General features: G+C 40.5%; 1 protein-coding gene across 5 annotated transcripts in view; it reads left to right on the top strand.

Moving 5' to 3' along the window:
- KCNAB1 (potassium voltage-gated channel subfamily A regulatory beta subunit 1) overlaps nucleotides 1-24340 on the top strand; it is a 405336-nt gene that overhangs the window by 215340 nt on the left and 165656 nt on the right. The gene's annotated exons all lie outside the window — the stretch shown is intronic.

Raw genomic sequence — 24340 nt, 5'->3', positions numbered from 1 at the left:
TTTGGCTCAGGGCATCTAGGAGCTGACAGACAAGGTGTAGGTCTGGCCATTAGCCAGCTCAAGGCTCAGCTGGCGGAAGCTCCACTTCCAGACTCACTCATGTTACTCTTGGCAGCCTTGAACATTTGATGGCTGCTTGCTGGCTGTTGGCCAGAGGCCTCCTTCATTTCCTTGCCACATGGGCCTATCTGCAGAGCTCTTCATGACACGGAGACTGGCTTCCGTCAGAGTTAAGCGAGCAAGAAAGGGTAGAAAGAAGCTATCGCTTCACTGTATTCTGTTTTTCAGGAACCAGTCTCTGGTCTGGCTTACACTCAAAGGGAGGGGATTGATGACACAGAGTGTGAACGCTGGGGGGCACAGATCACTGGGGTATGCTAGAGGCTGTCTATCATTGCGTCTTTTAAAACACTTCAGCCTCAAATCATCTAGCCCAAACACATCAGTTACCCTTTCCTAAAGATGCAATTAGGAAGGGAGGTGAGGAAATTTAAGGAACATTAGAATAAAGCCCCAAAGATGGAATAAAGGTAGTTCATAATTCCTGTTTTCTGGAGAATTGAGATAACCTAATCAATCCTGCATAAACATATCCTCCCACCCATCCCCCCAAAAGACCAGTTCCAGTCAGGTAAGTAGAGTATATTCAGCTGAAGAGCCAATATTCAGCTCCATCTGCATCCCTATCTATTTCCAGAGAAACTAAGGCATTCTAACTTGGGATGCACCTACTTGACTTGCTGTGTCTGTGATCAGATTTCCTCCAACCAGCAAAACCCACAACTTTAAGAATATAGCTCACACACAATATCCAAATGAGAGAATTCCATTCGAGAATCTAGCCTTGTATAAACTCTGTCTGATTTGGATACTAGCCTGTGAGCTGTTATTATTCATTTAAGGTGTTGGAGGAGAGAAAGTCTGAAGGTACCCGTAATTGGCTGCCTTGGGATAACACATTTGAGATGAAGTCGATTAATACTTCAGTGTCTGCTAGACCTGAGTTATAGCAACTCATGCTTCAGTCTAAAAGATTAATAATGTATCATACAAATGGATCCTGCAGTGCAATTTCAGATTTTTAAGAGAGTACATTCACACTCATGTCATCATTTTTGAAGAAATGAAGGCAGATTGGAAATATCTAAATATTTTTGACAATGTACAATACATCACCAAGGAATCTGCTATTTTAATTTATACACATTGCCAGCATTGAAATGAGACCCACATCCTTAGATTCTAACTCAGTCTCATAAACAACAATGCAGTGGCCCTCAAGAGCCCTCTGAAAGGTAGCACACAGGCAGTGACTGAAAAAAAGGAGATGTTCATATTGCCTAGACTGCTTCCTCACTTGTGCTCAGTCAGTGCTCCACTTGCCTTCTTGTAAAACAGTTAGCCCTACCTATGTTGACTACCTTAAAAGTCCTTGTTCATTGAAATACTCCAGCAAATTGATGGTGGCACTTTCTCTAGTACAAAAACAAAATAAAAATCCTCTATGACTCAAAGCTTAGGATTTTATTGCTAATTCGGTCAAGGAGTAAATTTGTCTCCATGATCGAAATATAGTTTAGGAGGATTCCATATAACACATAAGTTCTTTGATATTTACCTACGGTCACATTGGGGGATTTGATTTTGAACCCTCAGAACCTCAGACATTATGATTTTGTTATTTGCAACTGTGTGGAATTTCATACTTTAGAAAATGTGCTTCCAAGTTAGAATTCACTGGAGAAAAACATAGAAACCTGTCTTAATACATCACTTAACAGAGGGCGTGAAAGTGAGCAGGAATACTTTTCACACTGCAAAATCCATTCCCATAATGCATCAGGTAAGGCTAAGGTGGTGACTGCAAAAAATATACTCTGCCTTCATTTTTCAAATATGATTCATCTGCCCAGATTGCTGATGGGACAATAGAGTCCCAGAGAGGCTAGATGATACTAGCAATTAGGTACTAATTAAACCCAAGCTTTCTGATTTTTACTCACTGCCTTTCATAAACCCAAGAGACTCCTGTTTTTCAAATTTAGAAATTAAGCAACTCTCAGAGCTCCCTTTCTCTGAGCTTCTATGAAAACAATACAACAAAATGCAGCACAAGCCAAATCTGCAAGGAACTTGGGGATTGATCATCACCAGCCCCACAAAGTACACATTAGGGCGCTAAGTAAATTTCCCTCAGTGGTGCACAGGTTTCTGCAGAGGTGTCTTTTACCAACTTGAAAAAGAAGGGTTCAAAGACCCACATTTCTCTGGATTTTCCAGCAATGGTGAAATCCTGTAGACACAGGAGGTTAGAGGAGAAGGACTGTGGTTTCAAATGTAGCTGCCAGGAAGAATGCCTCTATCTCGTTGGCTTTGTCTTCCCAAGTTACAGCACCAGGGAGTTCCTTGAACTGCCCACTCGGTTGGCATAATGTCTCTGGTGTGTTGTGATGTGGTGGGTGTTTTATTTGAGATGGTGAAGTGGAAGAAACAGTCTCTATGGCCGAAGTCATGAAAGAGGAATGTTTCAGGAGCATGTACTCACACCTCCCTGTCTGTCTATCCGTCTGTATGTCTCCCTCTCTCTCACACACGTGCACACACGTCCTTGTTCTGAAGACTCTGGATTCTGTTACCAGGCTTGAATAGATCCATGTCCCCTCAGTGAATCCTTTCACTGGTCTGGGAAGAGGCTCATCCCTCAGAGTAGGAACTTTGACGGCAGACACAGATAGAAAAGAAGGTCAAAATATTTGAGCTATCGTGAGAAATATTGTTTTTATGAGAAACTTCAGAATTCCATTTCTTGTTTTCTGCATGCCAATGCAATGTTTCACAAACCTAGTGAACTTGCATTTGGGTAGTACAAGATTTTTACTATTTTCTCATTCATATGGCTTCTTAAAAAATCACAAAAACATATTTGATTCTCACAATGCCATTTAGTATGTTTTAATAAATTGTAGGAAGTTTTAGAATAGTATTCTTCAATAGAAATATAATGAAACTACATGTGTAATTGAAATTTTTCTAGGACCATGTTAGAAAAATGAAAAATGTGGGTGATATTCATTTTAATAATATATTTTGTTTAATCCACTCTATCCATAATACCCTTTTGATATATAATGCATATAAAAATTATTAATAAGGTACTTTATGTTATTTTTTCATACTTAATCTTCAAAATCTGGTAGGTATTAGGGGTGCCTGGTTGGTGCCGTCAGTAGAACACATGACTCTCAATCTTGGGTTGTGACTTCAAGTCCCATGTTGGGCATGGAGAATACTTTAAAAAAACAAAACAAAACACTGAATTTGGATGTTAAATTTTTATCAGAAATCCTTAGCCTGTATTTAACTTTAATAAAATTTACATTTGAAAAAGTTTGTTCACATTTCCAAGTTGTTCCAGATATACTTAAGATAGCTGAAGTTAGTATGAATTTTTAAATTTAAATTAATTAAAATTGATATTAAAAATTCAGTTTCTGGGGCACCTGGGTGGCTCAGTGGGTTAAAGCCTCTGCTTTCGGCTCGGGTCATGATCCCAGGGTCCTGGGATTGAGCTCCGCATCGGGCTCTCTGCTCAGCGGGGAGCCTGCTTCCCCCTCTCTCCCTGCCTGCCTCTCTGCCTACTTGTGATCGCTGTCTGTCAAATAAATAATAAATAAATTTTAAAAAATTCAGTTTCTTAGTTGCTAGCTACATTTCAAGTGAACAATAACCATATGTGTCTAGTAGTTATCATATGATATGGAACAGGCTTAGAATAATAAAACTTTTTATCCTCTGAGCCACCATAAATCTCACTACAGAAGGATTTTATCATTTTCTTACCTTGCCACATAATCTCTACTTGTTTGATGTTTGTTATCCTCATAGTATCTTTTTTAATGAAGGACACTAAGGATTTGTGAAATTAGTCTTTTAATCCCAATATAGTTAACATACAGTTTTATATTAGTTTCAGGTATATAATATAGTGATTCAACAATTATATACATTATTCAGTGCTCATTATGATAAGTATATCCTTAATCCCCTTCACCTAGTGAACTTGCATTTGGGTAGTACAAGATTTTTACTATTTTTATTTACTATTATTACTATTTTACTATTTTCTCATTCATATGGAGAAATGCCTGTTCATATCTTGTGCCCATTTGTTAATTGCACTGTTTGGTTTTTGGTTGTATAAACTCTGTCTGATTTGGATACTAACCTTTTATCAGATTGTCACTCATCCCCCAGCCCAACTCCCTTCTGGTAACCACCAGTTTGTTCTCTGTAGTTAAGAATGTGTTTTTCAGTTTGCCCATTTTATTTCATTCATTTGTTTTGTTTCCTAAATTTCACATATGAGTGAAATCATATGGTATTTATGTTTTTCTGGCTAATTTGGCTTAGCCTTATACCCTCTAGATCCATCCATGACTTTGCAAATGGCAAGATTCCATTCCTTTTTATGGCTGAATAATAATTCACTGAATAATATTTCACAGAAATATTAATATCTTAATCAAGACTTAATTAATTAAGATCTTATTAATTAAATCAATAAAATAAAAATAATAAAAATAAATAACAAATAATAAAATTTAAAATAATAATTAATTAAGATATCAATTAAGAATCTTAATTAAATTTTAAGCTAATTAAAAAGATATTAATTAATTAATTAAGATCTTAATTAATATCTTTTTTAAAAGATTTTATTTAGTTATTTGACACAGAGATCACAAGTAGGCAGAGAGGCAGGCAGAGAGAGATGGGGAAGCAGGCTCCCTGCTGAGCAGAGAGCCCCAATGTGGGACTCAATCCCAGGACCCTGAGATCATGACATGAGCTGAAGGCAGAGGCTTAACCCACTGAGCCATCCAGGTACCCCTGTATACCACCTCTTCTTAATCGATTTATCTATTGATGGACACTTGGGTTGCCTTCGTCTTTTGGCTGTTGTAAATAATGCTTCAATAAACATAGGGGTACATATATCTTTTCAAATTAGTGTTTTCATGTTCTTTTGGTAAATAACTAGTAGTGGAATTACCATATGATATGGTAATTTTTTGAGGAACTTCAAACTTTTCTACGTGGCTGCACCAGTTTGCATTCCAACTAACAGCTCCTTTTTCTCCACATTCTTGCCAACGCTTGCTGTTTCTTGTATTGTTGATTCTAGCCATTCTGCCAGGTGTGTGGTTGTAACCCATTGTGGTTTTGATTTGCATTTCCTTGATGATGAGTGATGTTGAGCATCTTTTCATGTGTCTGTTGGCCATCTGGATGTTCTCTTTGGAGAAATGCCTGTTCATATCTTGTGCCCATTTGTTAATTGCACTGTTTGGTTTTTGGTTGTATAAACTCTGTCTGATTTGGATACTAACCTTTTATCAGATTGTCATTTGTAAACATTTTCTTCCATTCAGTAGGTTGTCTTTTAGTTCTGTTTATTGTTTCCTTTGCTGTGCAGAAGCTTTTTATTTTGATGTAGTCCCAATAGTTTATTTTTGTTTTTGTTTCCCTTGCCTCAGGAGACATATTTAGAAAAATGTTGCTACAACCAATGGCAGGGAAGTTACTGTTTGTGTTCTTTCCTACCGGTTTTATGGTTTCAGGTCTCATATTTAGGTCCTTGCCAGTTTGCGTTTATTAGTATGTGTGATATGATGAAGTGGTCCAATTTGATTGTTTTGCCGCCCAGTTTCCCCAGGATCATTTGTTGAAGAAACTGTCTTTTTCCCATTGCATATTCTTTCCTGTTTTGCTGAAGATGAATTGACCACATTATCATGGGTTTATTTCTGAGCGCTCTATTTTGTTCCACTGATCTATGTGTATACTACAATTCTGTAGCATATCTTGAAATTTGGGTTTGTAATACCTCCAGTTTTGTTCAGTGAATCAAGACTGCTTTGTCTATTCAGGATCTTTTGTGGTTCCATATAAATAATAAAATTATTTGTTCCAGTTCTGTGAAAATTGTGTTGGTACTTCGATAGGGATTGCATTAAACCTGTAGATTGCTTTGGGTGGTATGGACATTTTAATAACAAGAAACATTTGTTCTTCCAATCCATGACCCTGGAGTATCTTTCCATTTGTTTATATCATCTTTAATTTCTTTCATTAGTGTTCCGAGGTTTTCAGAGTACAGGAATTTCAACTGCTTGATTAAATTTATGCTAAAGTGTTTTATTATCTTTGGTGCAATTATAAATAGAATTATTTTCTTAATTTCTCTTTCTGCGACTTCATTATTAGGGGTTGGGAATCCAGTGGATTTCTATATATTAATCTTATATCCTGTGATCTTACTAAAGATATTTATCACTTCTGGTAGTTTTTTGGTGGAGTCTTTAGGGTTTTCTATATATGGTATATAAGCTGTAAGTAGTGACAGTTTTTACTGATCAATGTGGATGCCCTTTTTGCTTGTCATATTGCTATGGCTAGGACTTCCAGTACTATCTTCAATAAAAGTGGTGAGAGTAGACCTTCCTTTTTTTTTTTTTTTTTTTTAAGATTTTACTTATTTAAGAGAGTGAGAAAGTGAGTGAGTGAGTGAATGAGAGAGGAAGATGTAGAGAGAATCTGAAGCAGACTCCACACTGAGCACATAGCCAGGGGTGGGGCCTGATCCCACAATTGTGACCTGATCTGAAACCAAGAGATGGATGCTCAACTGACTGAGTCACCCAGGCACCCAGGTAGAGCAGAAATTCTTATCTGTTCCTGATCTTAGGGGAAAAGCTCTCAGTTTTTCATCATTGAGTATGATGCTACCTGTGGGTCTTTTATATATGGCCTTTAACATTTTGAAGTATGCTCCCTCTAAACTTACTTTGTTGAGGGTTTATTTTCTTTTTATTGTGAACGGGTATTGTATTTTGTTAAATTCTTTTTCTGCAGCTATTGAAATGATCATATGGTTTGTTTATGTGATGTGTTACATCCGTTGATTTGCAAATATTGAACCACCCTCACTTCCCAGGAACAAATGCCCCTTGATCATGGTGAATGATTTTTTTTAACATATTGTTGAATTCAGATTTGCAGATTTTTGCATCTATGTTCATCAGATATATTGGTCTGTAGTTCTCCCTTTTTGGTTGTCTTTATCTGGTTTTGGTATCAAGGAAATGCTGGTTTCATTGAATTAATTTGGGAAATTTCCTTTCTTCAATTTTTTGGAATAGTTTGAGAAGATGAGGTATTAATTCTTATTTAGATGTTTGGTAGAATTGACCTGTGAAGCCATCTGGTTCTGAACTTGAGTTTATTGGAAATTTTTTGGTTATTGATTCAACTTTTATCACTGATGATCTGACTGTTCAAATTTTCTATTTCTTCCTGATTCAATTTTAGAAGGTTCTATGTTTCTAGGAATTTATCCATTTTTTTAGGTTGTCCAATTATGATTTTTTATAATATTTTTCTAGAATCCTTTGTGTTTCTGTGGTGTCAGTTGTTATTTCTCCTTTTACTGATTTTGTCTATTTGTGTCTTCTCTCTTTCTCTCTCTTTTAAAGAATCCAGCTGAAAGTTAATCAATCCAGCTAAAGGTTTCAAAGAACCGGCTCCTCATTTCATTAGTCAGTTCTATTGTTTTTTGGTTTCCATATCATTTGTTTTGCTTTAAAAAAATTTATTCATTTATTTGACGGAGAGAGACTGAGAGGGAATACAAGCAAGGGGAGTGGGAAAGGAAGAAGCAGACTCCCTGCTGAGCAGAGAGCCTGATACAGGACTTGATCCCAGGACCAGGATCATGACCTGAGCTGAAGGCAGACGCTTAATGACTGAGCCACCCAGGCACCCCATTTGTTTTGCTTTAATCTTTGTTATTTACTTTCTCCTGCTGGTTTTCGGTTTTCTGTTCTTCTTTTCTAGCTCGTTTAGGTGTAAGTTTAGGTGGTTTGAGATTTTCCTTGCTTCTTGAGGTGGGCCTGTACTGCCATAAATTGTCCTCTTGGAATCACTTTTGCCTCTCCCCAAAGATTTTGGACCCTTGTGCTTTCATTTTCATTTATCTCATGTAGCTTTTGATTTCCTCTTCAATTTCTTGGTTGACCCATTCATTGCTTAATAATATGTTATTTCACCTCCATGTATCTGTGTTCTTTGTAGATTTTTTCTTGTGTTCGATTTCTAGTTTCATGTGTTATGGTTGGAAAAGATGACTTAAATCTTTTTGGATTTTTGAGATTTGTTTTGTGGCTTAACGTGTGATACCTTCTAGAGAAAGTTTCATGTGCACTTGAAAAAAAATATGTATTCTGCTTTTTAGGATGGAATGTTTTTAATACACCGATGTATCATTGAAAGCCACTTTTTCCTTGTCAATTTTTTGTTTGGATGATCTGTCCCTTAATGTAAGTGGGGTGTGGAAGATCCTATTATTGTTGTATTACTATCTATTATTTCCTTCATGTCTGTTAATAGCTGCTTTATGTATTTGGATGCTTCCACGTTGGGTACGTAAATATTTATAATTGTTGTATCTTTTTGTTGGAATGTTCCATTTATGATTTTACAGTGTCTGTCTTCATCTTTTGTTACAGTCTTTGTCTCAAGGTCTAGTTTTTCAAATATAAGTATTGCTACCTTGGTTTTGTTGTTGTTGTTGTTGTTTTAACTTCCATGATAAATTCTTTCTCATTCCTCCACTTTCAGTCTGCTTGTGTCCCTAGTTCTGAAATGAGTCTCTTATAGGCAGCATATAGATGAGTCTTTCTTTTTTCTATATTCCATCACCCTATGTGTTTTGATTGAAGCGGTTAGTCCATTTACATTCAAAATAATTATTGATAAGTATGTATTTATTGCCATTTTGTTACTTGTTTTATGGTTGTTTTTGTAGCTCTTCTCTGTTCCTTTCTTCTCTTGCTCTCTTCTCTCATTGTTTGCTGGCTTTCTTTAATGTTATATTTGAGTTCCTTGCTCTGTATATTTTGCATATCTATTACCGGTTTTTTTTTTTTTTTTTTTTTTAAAGATTTTATTTATTTATTTGACAGAGAGAAATCACAAGCAGGCAGAGAAGCAGGCAGAGAGAGAGAGAGAGGGAAGCAGGCTCCCCGCTGAGCAGAGAGCCCGATGCGGGACTCGTTCCCAGTACCCTGAGATCATGACCTGAGCCGAAGGCAGCGGCTTAACCCACTGAGCCACCCAGGCGCCCCATATTACCGGTTTTTGATTTGTGGTTGCCACTAGGTTTGTCTATAACATCATCTGCATAAAACAGTGTATACAACAGTGGTTGCTTAAGTTTGAGCTCATTCTTTATTCCTCTCCCCTTCTTCAATGTTTTAGGTATCTTGTATCATACTGTATATCCTTTTATTTTGTGAACCCCTTGACTGATTTTTATAAACATACTTAATTTTGCTGCCCTTATGCTTCCTACTTTAGCAGTAATGAGTTCCTTTAACCCTGCTTGTCTGGGAATCTCTTTATCTCTTCCTCTTTTCCGAAAGATAGCCTTTCTGAATAAAGTACCCTTGCCTGCAGATTTTTCCCATTCAGCACTTTGAATGTATCATGCCACTCTCTTCAAGCCTGCAGAGTTTCTGCTGAAAAATCTGCTGATAGCCTTATGGGGTTTCCCTTGTATACAACTTTTATTTTCTCTTGTTACTTTTAAGATTCTCTCTTTATTACTACTTTTTACCACTTTAATCACTTACTATGTATTTTGGTGTGGTCGTCCATGAGTTGATTTTGTCAGGGGTTCTCTGTGCCTCTTGGATCTGGATTCTGTTCCCTAGATTCCGGAATTTGCCAGCTATTATTTCTTCAAATAAATATTTGGCCCACTTTTCTCTCTCTTCTCCTTTTGGGATCCTTATAATGTGACCGTTATTATGCCTAATGCTGACACTGAGTTCCCTAGGTCTATTTTCATTATGTATTTTTTTCTCTCTCCCGTTTAGCTTGATTGCTTTCCATTACTCTGTCCTCCGGGTCTCTGATCCATTCTTCTGCTTTCTCTAGTCTACTGTTCATTTCCTCTTGTATTTTTTAAAATTTCAGTTATTGAGCACTTCATCTGTAATTGGTCTTTTTTTTATGTATTCTGTATCTCTGTTAAGCTTCTCAGTGAGGTTCTCTACTCTTTTCTCAAATCTAGTGAGTATCATTATGATCATTACTTTAAGTTCTTTCTCAGGCATATTGCTTATCTCTGTTTCATTTAGCTCCCTGACTGTGATTTTGTCCTGTTCTTTCATTTGGAACATAGCCCTCTGTCTCCTCATTTTGTCTAACTCTCAGTGTCTGTTTCTATGTGTTAGGAAAGTCAGCTATGTCTCCAGCTCTTGAAAGTAGAAGCTTTATAAAGAAAGGGCCCTGTAGTGCAATTTCTTCTGTTTACCAGAACCCAGTGCTTCACAAGTGTCTCCTATGTGCACTGCATGCTCCCTACTGCTGTGGCTAAGCCATGTTTGCCTTTAGTCCAGCTGTATGCATTGGCTCTGTTTGCCTATTGTAGGCAGGGCTTAGTTCCTGTGTTGTTAGTAGGCTAATCTGGGGCGGCCTTGGTCTTGAGTTGAATCAGACCAGGTTTTCCAGAGATGTGGAAGCACTGAACCACAGGGTGCTGTCCCTGTGTTGTCCCCTGAGAAGATTTTGTTGGTGGGTGGAGACTGCAGTCAGACCAGATGTCTATCCATAGCCTATTGCTGGGCTGTAGTCAGACTAGTGTGTGTGTTATCTTTCCCTCTCCACAGGGCAGGAGTCACTTTGGAGTGATGCTGGGCCTTGTTGGGGCTACTTGCACACTGTCAGACTCCTGGTGAAGCTTTGGATGAGCTCCAGCCAGGGGCATATCAGACAGGGCAGATTTGTAGGAAGATATGGGGGAGGGCAGTGGCAGTGGTAGCCAGGTTTGCACAGGTTACCTGTGGGAGTGGAGGCCAGGCTGGAGGGGGCATGTCCACAGGAGAACATGTGGTTAGGGAACACTGTTAGCAAATAAGGTGAATGCTGGCCTTGTGCTGGTTTCCACAGGTATCTGTGTAGATGTCTAGGCTGGGGCGGGGGTGGGGCAGAGCAACAGGGGCCACCAACTTCTTTGTTTCTGGAAAAGTTTCCCATTGACCCCACAGTTCTAGTACACACTGTGATATTAGTAAATAAATCTCCTTCCCATATACCTCAGGTGGTTTTCAAACTGCTGCTTCTATGCTGTCTCTCCAGGGCTGTTTGTTTTGGTGTCTCTTTGAGGGCAGGGACTCAGTGTCCTCTCACTCTTTCAGCTTTTCTAGAGCTGAGCCAGTTGATTTTTAAAGTTGCAGGTGTGAGGCCTTGCTGATTGTAAGAACTCAAAAATTCTGTCCCTTTGGTTTTGAAAGTCAGATGTTGTGGGGATTCATATTCCCCATGCAGATTCCCTTTGCCTGGGTTTTCTGGTGTGAAGGTCCATTTCTCTCCCTTCTCTGAGCCTACAGTGTCCCTCCATCTCATGAACAGTCCCACAATTCCATTTAGCTCCTGACCTCATCACCACCCTTCTTACCCTCTTCAACATGGCCTTGTCTCTGTATTTAGCCATGGAGAATCTATTCTGCCAGTCTTCAGATCATTTTCTGGGTTACTTACACTGATGTAGGTGTTAGGTAGTGTATCTGTGGGAAGAGATAAGGTCCTCCTACTCTGCCATCTTCCCCAAAAGCTCTGGATAGATTTATTCAAAAGGATTAGAATTTTTGGCAAAATTAGGTCCAAATGAACTTTTTTCTTTATTATTCCACATCATCCCTTCACTTAAACCACCACCAACAAAAACAAAAACAAAAACATCCCTAAGGTTGTGATGTAATTTTGGTTGGTCATTTCTGTCCCTCCATCAACAGCTGTCCAGGGCGATAAAACTTCCACTTCTTCTATGGGAAAGAGGTAGGAAAAGAGGGAATTGTCTTCTGGTTTCTTCTAGAAGAAGGACAACAGAAAAACCAGAGGAAGAAACCAGAGGGGGCGCCCAGAGGAAGCTGAGGATCCATTCACCGTGCTCTCACTTCCTTCCATGCCCTTCCATTCCTCTCCCTCATGTTACCTCCCAGACACTATACACTGACTTGCAACAACTTGGATCTCTGGAATTTCTTTGGGAGGAACTTCAAAAAGCCTAGGTTTTCAAGCAAATTAGAAAACACTGCATATACCTGTGGAAATGATGACACTTGGTTTTCCTCAGCTTTTTCCACTTTTTGTGTTTTTGTTTGTTTAAGAGAGAGCCTGAATTGGGCTTTGGGTTATGCTTCCAGCCACTTGTGTGACCTCAGAAAAAATGGCTCTGTTCCCCTTCATTGAAACACTGTTTGGATGAGGATGAAAGGAGTTTGTTTCTAAAACACTTCTCTGGGCATCTGGTGGAGATAAAGTCCTCAAGAAACAGTGGAACTTATCACTGTTGTTTTAGACTATGAACTCATAAAGCTTATCAACAAAGAATTATGTAATCACTATGCATAAAATATATTTTAAAGGCAGAATATCCTACAGTACTCAAAAGAGAAAATGCCTTACATGATTTGGTGGGGGAAGGGGGGAGTACTTATTTTGAAGTAAATGAATCTTGGGCTTGTTTCCTGTGAATGTGCCTGGCAACACCACCATGCCAGGCCCACTTTAAAGAGGAGTGTATATTACCTTCAGAACTCCTTTCTCAAAATTGGATCATTTGAATCATTCTGTTGAAAAATGAATGCAAACCCCTACATGGCAGAAAAATTCAAACTCTGACAGTGGTCTCCCATTTCCTTTTCTGTATGAACTCATGGCATCTTCCTTTTACTTCACCCAGTTTCACCTCTCAGCATCCTATGGTATCATGAGCCTCCAACTATGGCTCAGAAGGGACATCAGAAGCCAAGCTTGGGAGACTGGGAGACTCTGGGAGAATTTGTAATGACCTTGCACCTTGTCCATCTTCTCCCATAACACATTGCCATTGGTGTTTTAAGAAATTTCAGAAGGTGAAGCCCGGTGAATAAGCAGTGATTTGCTTCTAGATCATCAGCTCAGATCAGTGGACTCTTGTTGCCTCTGGATTAGAAAGGTCAGTGACCCTCAGCCAGGATCCAAGAGGATGAAAATGAGCAAGGGCACCAGGAGAGCAATGAGCGATCTGCTTATGTAACAGCGAGGAAATGATCACCGTGGTGTGTGCACATCATTATGTGAATTTATGCCATCTGCAAATGATCAGATTAGAGAGAAGCTGCACATCACCATCTTATGCAATACGTAGTGTGTCATTATAGATTCTATTTTTGACCGACATCCTGAGACACTTAACGGATATTTAACTGCAGTAAACTTTCTATAGATTTGTCATAGTTTGAGAAAAGTGAAAATAGGAATGTCACCTTAGAGGGAAACGTAGTGTGGTAGAAAAAGCCCTAGAAAATCTAAATTTGTATCCTGTCCTCCCACATGTTGGTGGTGACCTTGAGCAAGTCATTTTACACTGTTCAAGCCTCATTTTACTCATTTGTAAGCAAGCATCAAAGTATCTACACTGTGGTGTTTGTGTGAAGGGTTAAACAGAATAACAAATGTGGTTTTCTGGGGCTGTTCTTAAGTATTCGATTGAATTTGTTTTAAATACGTATAACTTTATTTAACCACAGCAGAGAATGTTCATAATCTAGTGTTATATGAAAATAGACTACCAAAGTATTCATAAAATAGTCTAAATTTTGTAATTAGATATTTACATCATTGTATTCAGCCCCCAAATCTCCCTCAGACTCTAGATTTGTATATGCAACTAGCCACCTGATGTCTTTTACTTGGACCTCAGATTTTATATACCCTGAACTGAACTCCTGATGTCCCCCCTACTCCCACCCAATCTGCCTGTCCTCCAGTATCCCCTCGTCTCAATTAATTCCCCATCTCCATCCTTCCAGTCATAAAAGCCAAAACTTTAGAATCATTCTTGCCTCTGCTCTTCTCTCCTGCTCCACTGCTCTGTGCAGAACTCTCCAGTGACTCCCCAACCATTCAGAGTCACACTTGCAATGGTCCAACAAAGCCCTCCATGAGATGACATCCCCAACTCCCCAGTAATTCCTGGCTCTCATCATTCCTCCCACCTCTGCTGGCTCTGCTTCTGCCACATCAGCCTCCTTCCTGGTTGTTCTTCCAACAGACCAAGCCCAATCCTGCCTTAGCACTTTTGCACTAATGTCTCCTGCCCACCATTTACATGACCGCCTCTTGACCAGTGTCCCATCTCTTCTCAAATGGCCCCTTCTCTGGGAGGTCTTTGCTAACTTCCTACTTCATATTGTGACCTCAACCCTGCCCCACCCCCTCCCTCCTTTATTTTTCTTTATTAAGTTTATTTTTTGATAAACTTGATGTACATATGTGGGTATGTATGTGCATAGAAACATAGACACACACACAACACACACACACACAAGCATCTTTGTAATTTATTTCTTTATTTATTGTTAGCTGCTCCCCACTACCCTCCCTGGGGCTGGGATCTCTGTTGATCACTGCTCCAGCCCCCACTGTCCAGAGAAGTGGCTAGCACAGAGGAGGTTCTCAGTGTGTATTTTAGGAATAAGGAAGTGAATTATGTATATTCATTCTACAAATGTTATAGAACCCCCACTCTGTGCCAAGTTCTAGAAATTTGACATACCACAGTACATAAAATAGACAAAGATACTGTTCTTATAGAACCTTACTTACATCTCTGTCCCTATCTACATGTACACCTAGGTCTATATCTTATACATATATCTATCCATTTACCTATTTAGTTATCAAAAATGGGAAAGTGTATTGTGATGGGATTATGGGTGATTTTCCATATTTGCTGTGCTCCTCCACACTAAATTTTCTAAATTGACATACGATTACTGTCGTAAACAAAAGCAACTATGCAGATAGGAAAGAGGGCAAAGGAACAGTTAAATGCAAAGGGAAACCTTGACATTTATCCTGTGTTCTTGTGACCTCAGTCATATATATGATTGCATATTAAACCTTTATATTCCTGTTCTTATTGAAGCAGTGAGGCATTGACTGTAAGAACTAGGTTGCTGGAGACAAATGGCCTGGGTTTTAAGCCTTCCTAGCTATATGACCTTAATTAACCTCTCTCCGTAGCTCAGTTTCTTCATCTGAAAAATTGGAGCTTCTTTGGAAGAGTATTTTCTGCATGGATTGGTATAAGCTTTGCGTTAATACATGTAATGTGCTTGTAACAATGCGGGACACAGAACTAATACTCAGTCGGCGACAAGTCCCATTATTGTTTCTGTTGGCATAATTCTATTATTATTGAACGAAAGGGGAGCGATTTATTCTCTGAATCATTACTTTGAATGATACATCTACTGGCTTCTGCTTGGAATTTTACTCTCGTGCACAAAATTTAATGGCTTATTTATAGGAGGGTCCTCTGTTGGTCTATTCACCAGAAATTAAAGAGCAGTTCTGGGAACAGGAGCAGTCCACCCCAAGAAGCCCAGCTCAGTTCTCACGATGGTCTCCAGTGTGGTCAGTGGAAGCCAATTTTCTGGCCATGTGAGCGGAGACTCAGGCTTTTGCCTCCTGAGCTGCATTGAAAATGAATTTGTATAATTGGCACTCCAGTGTGAACGCCTGGGTGCCCGATGTGAAATTAATTACATTAACTAGAGAAACCATTACATTGTCTCAGAAAAAATAATTAATGTAGCCCCAGATCACATTTAAAATTAATAACACAACTGTGCATGAGGTAAACATACATAATTCTTGGAAAATCGTATCCAAATGCTCTCATCTGGCAAGTGGCTATGCTTTACCAAATTTAACCCGGAAGGTTTTAGTACTTGGGTGGTTACTTATCTGTCCATTTTTTTTTTCCTTTTCTGCCTATACGTCCAGCCCAAACCAATGACACTATTAACGGTAAATGTGTGCCTTTAGTATTTTATCACAGTCATTTACAAATATTTCAGTTAAAGCTGATAGAGTATATTAATGCAGGAATAGATGTTAAGACAGCTGGGAATTCTACACTTCAGCAGTTGTATTTCTTTGAGTGAGGGATGTTTTCGAGGTGACTACCGAGAATGGCATAGCATTTCCATGTTAACCCATGCACTCCAAGACTGAAGACCAGAATGCTCAAAGGCAAGACTCCCCCATTCTGTTTCCGCTTCGGCGGCTGAAAGGAAGTGACAGACTACAAATATGGTGCAGTAGCTTAGGTGCTCTTTGCTTCCATATTTGACACTTGGATACTTCTCCTTCTCTCTCTATTCCACGTAGTATTTAGCATTCAAAGCCCTTGAGTCACTACGCGCCGGCTTCTTGTGACTCCGAGAGAGACGGCAGGGGAGCATGGCTCAGTGAGCCCAGCGCCCCCAGTCTGAGGCATTCTGCTCCTCTCCTCTGGCTTCAGGCTGAATCGTACAGTTAAGAGTCCAAACCAGCCCGGTCCTCTACCCGCTCCGAGCAATTGAGATGTAGGTATGATAAATGAGGTGTGTTTGAACACTGGGGTAGAGTGCTTAGTGCCCATTAAGCTCAGTCCATTTTTCATGTCAGGAATTCTCCCCTCAGGCCTCAGCTGAGCAGGAAACCGGGTCCTTTGGTGAATATCAAATGATCCTCAGCTCCTGACAATGAGTATTGGGAATTAATCCGGAGCAGGTGCCCTCATCACAGAAACAGAATGCCTCTGTGTGGGTTAGAGTTGCGACACAGGCAGACCTAGTCATCCAAATGGGGAAAGAGGCAGGATTCAGAGATCTATTTAATTAAAAGTACCTTTACACACACTGTCAGGGAAGGGTGTGAAGAAAAGACCTCAAGGCGAGGGAGCAGGGTAGGATGGCAGGAAAGGGATCAGTCAGAGTTAAGTACCCGATACAGTCTGTTGCTGTCGAAGACACGGTGTCTTCTCAAGAAATGAAGCATCACGTATTTACTTGAGGGGCCTAGACCTGAGCTGGGCAAAAGAAGACGAAGCTTGGGTTTTTTCCTAATGTTTTTGTTTCCAAGACAGAAAGGAAGCTGACCCCCAATCCAGGCTAGGTAATACGAGTTAAAAGCAGGGCTTTGGACTGAAAAGGCTTGGGTTCAAATCCCGCCTCTACCCATCACTGACACTGTAACCGCAGTCAGTTCGCTGTGCCTGTGGGATTCCCAGTTATAAACTGGGAAAAATGAAGATGGTGATAATAGGGCTACCTGTATCATAAAGGGGTCGTGTGTGAGGGGCCCAGCGTGGAGTGTCAACAGCCCGAGTTCCTCTGCTCTATGCAGAGGAGAAGAGGAGACAAGTGAGGACAAGAGACTCCTCCTCCTCCTGACCTAAGGAAGGGCTGGACTTCCCTCAGCCCTGGAAACTGTTAGGAATGTGAAGAAGCCTTTTTCCTCTCCTCAGTTTCTCCCTTGCCAGGACAGCACTCCTAGGAGCTTTGCACGCCTCTGATGCTCTCTTTCTTGTGCTCCTGCATTTTTCACCGTTGTAATCACAGTGACTGTGTTCTTTCATATCCACATATTCTCTCTTCATTTTCCTTTGAGCCTGGGCTCCCGCTGGGCTGTGCACCGTGCTCTTCTGTCTGCAGCGATTCGGCGATTCGGCAGGGCCTTGGACTGGGGCCAATCAAACCATTTTGTCAGGAGGGGCCCGAGCCTTTTCATTTTGAATTTCTACTCCTGATTGCTCATTATCTTGCCAGGCATTTAGCCCCAGCTTTGCCCTTTCTAAATTGAATGGAAATAGACAGGGTCCCCGCCTCCAAGAGTTCGCAATCTACTTTCATCCAAATGGATACAGACCAGACATCACCCAGGGCAACAAGTTTTGGAAAATTGCAGAAATTAGATTGTGCAGGTTGAGGAAAGCATCAGGAGTGAACACACAGATGGCCTGGCAGGTGGGCGCCCTGGTTAGTAGCTCTGGGAGTCCTGGGAAAGGGCTTCTCTCTGCAGCCTTTCTCTCTAGTGAACACTTAATTTTTGTTGTTGTTATTCTATACTTGACCCTCTGACATAAAAGTCATATGTATATATGAAAGTCATAGGTATATAAGAAAGACGTAAAAGTCTTTCTTAATGAAAGAAAGTAGACATTGTTGGCCCTCCCAAGAGGTGATAAAAAGCATTAGCACTGATGGACACACATCAGAGTATGCGTACAACGCATGCAATGGGACGGTCTCCCGAATACCGGAGATGGACCGTGGCCAACATTTATAGTCTACGGTTTCTCTCTGGAAGCTGTGTGTTCTCTCCTTGTCCCCTATTGTGTTTAGCACAAATGACAAGGTGGAAAGAGAGTGACGTTTGAATGAGCAGAAGGGGAAAGGGCAGGAGGATGATAACCTAGCGGATGATGTAGGGAGAAACTTCAGTTGTGCATGTAGTTGCTGATTTGTTGTCTCCTCTGCCGAAATGTATACCCCTTAACAGGAAGGTCACTGTAGGCCTCTTCAAGGTCACTGCTGGTGACAAGAGGCTGGTGCCCAGTAGGTGGTCAGTAAACGTGCATTAAAGAATAAGAGAAGAGAAAAGAGAATTTCGACTCCGGAGGTTGCCGAGGTTGAGGAAGTCCAGCATGATAGCCCCCTTGGGATGGCAGGAATACTGAAGGCGCACCCAGCTTTCAGCAGCCGTGAGCTCCTGAGGTCATCTGGGGCAAACGTCCACATCAGGAACTGAGGGTTGCAGCATCTCCTTCCTTAAATTAATAGGAGTAGCACTCGAGCTCACAACAAAAACTGCTGCATTGCCACCTAAGCCCGTATTCAGAGCTATGATTTGGGATCCTTTCCCAACTGGAAGGGGAATCCAATATCTCTGCATCTTGATTTTGTCTTAATAACATTCAAAGAAGAAACTGTTTCGCTCATGGTAACCTCTCGTGCAATATATGGGTTGTGTGTGTCTCATTTTAAAGTCTCATTGCATTTCAATTTAAACCACATAACTCCCACGAATATTATTATTATTTAGCTATTGAGAATAAACATATAGCGAGCAGAAGGAAAAAGATCTGTTCCCTGAAGTGTTGCAGGAAACCTCAAAAGAAGGAGAAAGTCAATTGTGTCACTGTGGCTAATCACTGGACAGTTTGATTCGGTTCTTGAAATGGAAAGATTTCAACAGATTTCTATCGTTCATAAAGGTCCTTTGAATGAATGATTAAGGACTTTTAACAATCCCCTCCCCAGTAAGTGAGATCGAGTTATTTGACTACCATTACAGAGAATTTGTTTATAAAAGAAGTTGTGTCTAGAGAACATTAACAAGTGATCCTACCCACTCAAAAAAAAAAAAAAAAAAAAATTGATAATTCAAAAACTGTAGCTAGTGCTATTTTAATACCTGGAAATATTGAGGAGATGCTTTATTCCCCTTAACAAATTGCCAAATGGAAATGACTGAAGTAACAGCATCATGAAAGCTTGAGAGGGGACTTGAGAGGTTATACCCCCCCACCCCACCCCAGCCTCTAGCGCCATGGACAGATAACTGGAAATGCAAGGGAATTCAGTTGTAATTCATTTACAAATGTGGGAGACCTCCTCTCCCCAAGGCCTCTGAGATTTGAAGATCTTTTAACACAAAAATGGAACAAGATAGAATTTTAGGTGACAAAATTTCCCTACAAGGTCCCTTTCTGCACCCTAAACCCCCAGCGCTCTCATCTAAGCTGCTTTATAGGTTGGGTGTGTGCTTGGGTTTTTGCAATTATATCCAAACTCTGGTTGTGAAACTAAAGGCTCTAGAAAGTGCAGGTATCATGAAAAATGTGGGATGGGGGCTGGGTAAGGTTGCCAAATTTCACAAATAAAAACATTATTTCCCAGTTCGATGTGGACCTCAGATAACTCACAAATAATTTCTCATGTCCATGCAAACTGTGGGCATACACATATTAAAAAGTTTATCTGTTGTTTGTCTGAAATTCAGTTTTAACTGGGCATCCTGGCAACCGTCAGAGGGGGGTTTCTGGATAGGGAACTGTTCTCTTGCCCCTGAAATCTCAGTGAAGGCATCTATTCATGAAATGGACCTCATGAACCATCCAAAGTGGGCCAGGATATCTTTAGATGAAAAACAGTACTACTCTTTCTTATTGGTGGTGTTTGGAGAGAGATTTACCTTTTGCTTGTTTACCTTTACTTGCAAATAAAGTTTGCCTTGGAAAGCAGCTCAGTAGAGTGGAAAGAACACCCACTTTGGCCCCCACATGTCCTGGATGTAATTCCAACTCTGATGTCTATTTGCAGTGCGACCTCTGACTAATTAATCTACATTTGCTACCAGGACTGATAAATACCTCTTCTGCATACCTCCCAGACTGGAGGGGAGAACTGAAAGGAAAACCAAAACTACTAACACAACACCCAGTATATAAAGCAATGGTCAGTGTGGCCTACAAGTTGCCTCTTAGCAAAGCAAATGCTGGAATGACTCCATCCCCAGCCTTCTTGGTAAAGCTTTGGTGGGTAGGTTTTCTTGGTGCAACTCTCTCTTTGCTTCTTTCAATATTGATATATAATTTCTATATGGTAAGGTGCACAAACATTCAGTATACAACTTGATAAATTGTTTCTCATGTAGGTCCTCGTGCAGCACAGGCAGGTCAAGATCTGAAGACATTTCCATCTCCCCAGCAGTTTTCCTCTCCCTCCCCCCCAGTTAGTGCCACCTGCCCAGAGGTAACCAGCCTTCCCACTGCTGTGACCATAGAAAGTTCCCATGAGTGAAACTGAACATTTCATGTTCAAGACTCATCAATGTTACTGTGTATATCAGTAATATCTTTTTATTTCGGTGTGACATTTCATTACATCAGTATACTGTGGTTTATGCATCTGTTGGTGGACGTTATTGTTAATGGACATTAGGGTTATTTCTAGTTTGGAGTTATCAGTAATCAGGCCATCATGAACATTCTCGTTCATATCTTTTTTTGCGAGCATGTATTTGTTTTTCTTAAATGCACAGGAGAGAATAGCTGGGCCATGGGGTATCTATGTTCTCTCTCTAATTCCAGGTGGAATGAAGATGCATAGCTTGCATTGTCAACTTGCAAATATATATATTTTTAAAGGAGGTAGAACAGAAATAAGGGGGAAAAGAAGGAACTGCTAGCCCAACTCCTTCACCAAACCTTAGCATACATAAGTACACATTTTACTGTAGTGACACCCCTGGAATGAGAGGAAGAGCTTCTCTAACACAATTGAGAGAACAGAATCCACAGAGAACCTGGGGCCTTATACAACTTAGTCATGCATTAATGATATAGTGAATTTATCTATTAACCATTATCATTTGATTTAAGAAAAAAAAGACAGTTTTGTCTTACATAAAATTCATGTTCAAACCTTCACATTCATTTGTCTTACATCAATCTTAATATTTTTGTCAATTCTCAAATTGCTCCATTGCATCGTAGTAGATTAACCTTATAAAAATAAAAATATTTCATAGACAAATCAGGTTTAAAGGCCGAAGATATACTAGATGTCATTAAAGTTGTTTCTATTTGGGAAAGAAATAAAATATATTGAATTTTATGCAAAATAAAGTTTTCATGAGCAGGGACAAGGTAGTGATGCTACCTTGAATTCCCTTCTGCAATTTATTTGGCTTCATGGTCAACTCCTTCCCCTTTCCTAGGGCCCAGTGCAGCAGCTCCCACTGTCTGATTTCCCAGCATTGGGCTCAGATTCTCCTTCCTGTGTTAGGGCAGTGAGTGCTGCCACACTGGGCCCTAGGAAAAGGAGAGGAGTTGACCATGAAGCCAAGTCACCACCTGCACTCATCCTCCTCTGAGGTCAGTACTGAACCTCACAGGTCTGGGCCTTCTTCTCTAGAAGCTCCTTGGAGGAGGAGACTTATGGGAGCATGTCAGGGAGAAGCAGCAGAGCCACTAAAATGAGAGGTCTTTCAAGTAAGAATCCGTGAAGTTAAGAATTAATTGTAAAGGGCAGGCATTTGAAAATTGTTGTGAAATGTATTTTTCTGCCTAAAAATATTTTTTTAGCACTGAAATAATCAGTACCAAAAGCCCAGTGCCAGGGCAATAAGATGAAGCACTGGGAGACTATCTTTATGATGTTATAGAACCCTCGAAGGGATGAGGGTTCTGGAATGGAATTCATTCAAACCCTGTCTGGTAGAAATAGGTGTGCTGGACTGAACAGATCCTCGGACAGGGAGGGAGACATGAGACAAAGAAGCCAACATGTTGGTCTCTGACTTATAGAATTTAGCAAGAAAGCTCTCCATGAATTGTGCCTCTACCAGCAACCCCATCAAGAGGTCAAAAATTTTGGTTAGAGAATAACATGGCCTGGAAGGCAGCAGACTCAGGTTCAAATCTCCACGTTGCCACTTACCAGCTCTGCAACTTGGTGAATAGTAACCTCTTGGGCTTGAGTTTCCTTAGCTGAACAAGATGGGATCAACAGTGGCTGCCACAGGATCACTGTGAGGGTCAAGTCAGATGTGAAGTTTAACAAACATTGGTTCTGTACCCCCCAGCTATTTTTCTGCTCAAAAGCCCTGAGCAGGTCAAAACATCATTCCTTCCTCTGGAGATTGTGTCGCATGCTGATACTGTGGCTTCACTTCCTGAGATGTGAATCTATTTCGAGAAAAATAGGATACCTCAGACTAGCATCTACAACAGCTTTCAAGAATCACAATTTGAGGGGCACCTGGGTGGCTCAGTCAGTCAAGCATCTGCCTTCAGCTCAGGTTATGATCTCAGGGACTGGGATCCAGCCTCATGTCCAGCTCCCTGCTCAGTGGGGTGCCTGATCCTCCCCCTGCCTGCTGCTCCCCCTACTTTTGCATGCTCACTGTCTATCAAATAAATAAATAAAATCCTAAAAAATTACAGTTTTTGAAAAGGAGTGAGGGGAGCAGAACTCTGGATAGATTTTTCCCGTGTGATAAAGAAACCAGGGGCATTGGAGCTTAAATTGATTCCAGTGTGAATCAATTTTAGAAAGAACCAATTAAATCTCAGTTTTCACAGTATTTTGAATATAATAAATACTCAATGTAGCCAATAGGTGTTGAAATGAATTATAATGGTCATTCTGACTCTGCACACAACATGAACAGAGCCGGAGCCAATTTTCCTCACAGAAACTATCCTTGACAACCAGGAGGCAATGAAATAAGGATGTGAATCTATAAATCTTTGCTCCTTAGAGAATACTCAAAATGGTTTCAAACTGATTTTATTGCCCCAAAGTGTTGATAAAACCTTGTGATTGTTTCATTTCTCCCTTCATTAAACAAATGTGCATCGACCCTCTCTGCCAGGCGAGGCACAAGGTTTAAGATGAATTACTTGCAGCGTCACCGTCCTGGAGGACCTCCCTGGTCCTCCAGGACAAGCCACGCTTAGAGTTATTTGCTACAGTAACAGAATGTGAAAAGAGAAGTTGCAGATTGGATACAACATTCTAGGGAATACAAAGAGGAGGGCAATTTAGAGGAGAGAGGAATTTCTTCATAGAGGAAAAAAAATTCAGAAAGACCAACACATTGAATTGTAGGATATTGGGTGGTTAAGGGCATGGCCCTGGGTAAGTTATTTAACCTCTCTATGGCTCAGTGGACTCAGCTGTAAAATGAAGATTAAAATATTTATCTCATAAGACAGTTGGGAAGATGAAGTGAGTTACGTTAGTGGCTCTTAGTGTGCGTCAGAATCAGCAGAAGGGCTTGTGAAGACACAGATGACTGTGAATAGGTTTCTAATCCAGTCAGTCGAGGGGTGAGCCTCTAGAATTCGCCTTTTTCAGGGCGCCTAGGTGGCTCAGTGGGTTAAAGCCTCTGCCTTCAGCTCAGGTCATGATCCCAGGGTCCTGGGATCAAGCCCTGCATTGGGCTCTCTGCTCAGCAGGGAGCCTGCTTCCTCCTCTCTCTCTGCCTGCCTCTCTGCCCACTTGTGATCTCTGCCTGTCAAAAAAATAAATTAAATCTTAAAAAAAAAAAAAAAAAAAGAATTTGCCTTTCTAGCAAGCTCCCTGGTGATGCTGATGCCGACACGAGATGCTTCACTTTGAAAACCACCAAATTAACATGAGTAAGGGTAGAACAACTCCTGGCATGGGGTAAACAAGTGTGAGTTATAGTCGGTAGGCACTTTTGAGCTGGGTTTAAAAGGATGAGTAGGAGTTTGCCAGGTGGAGGAAGACCCTCCGAGAACAGGGACTCTCTACTGCAAGGACAATCGAGGCAAAAGAAATAGCACCACGTTTCAGGGAGAAATTAGAGATTTGGTATGGCTGGAATGCAGGCTCCTTTGGGGTGGGGTGTACCAGGATAAGGCTGA

The sequence above is a fragment of the Mustela lutreola genome, chromosome 2 (genome assembly GCF_030435805.1).
Source record: "Mustela lutreola isolate mMusLut2 chromosome 2, mMusLut2.pri, whole genome shotgun sequence".
Lineage (NCBI taxonomy): Eukaryota > Metazoa > Chordata > Mammalia > Carnivora > Mustelidae > Mustela > Mustela lutreola.
The sequence above is the reverse complement of the archived record's forward strand: the minus strand, read 5'-3'. Positions and strand labels throughout refer to the sequence as shown.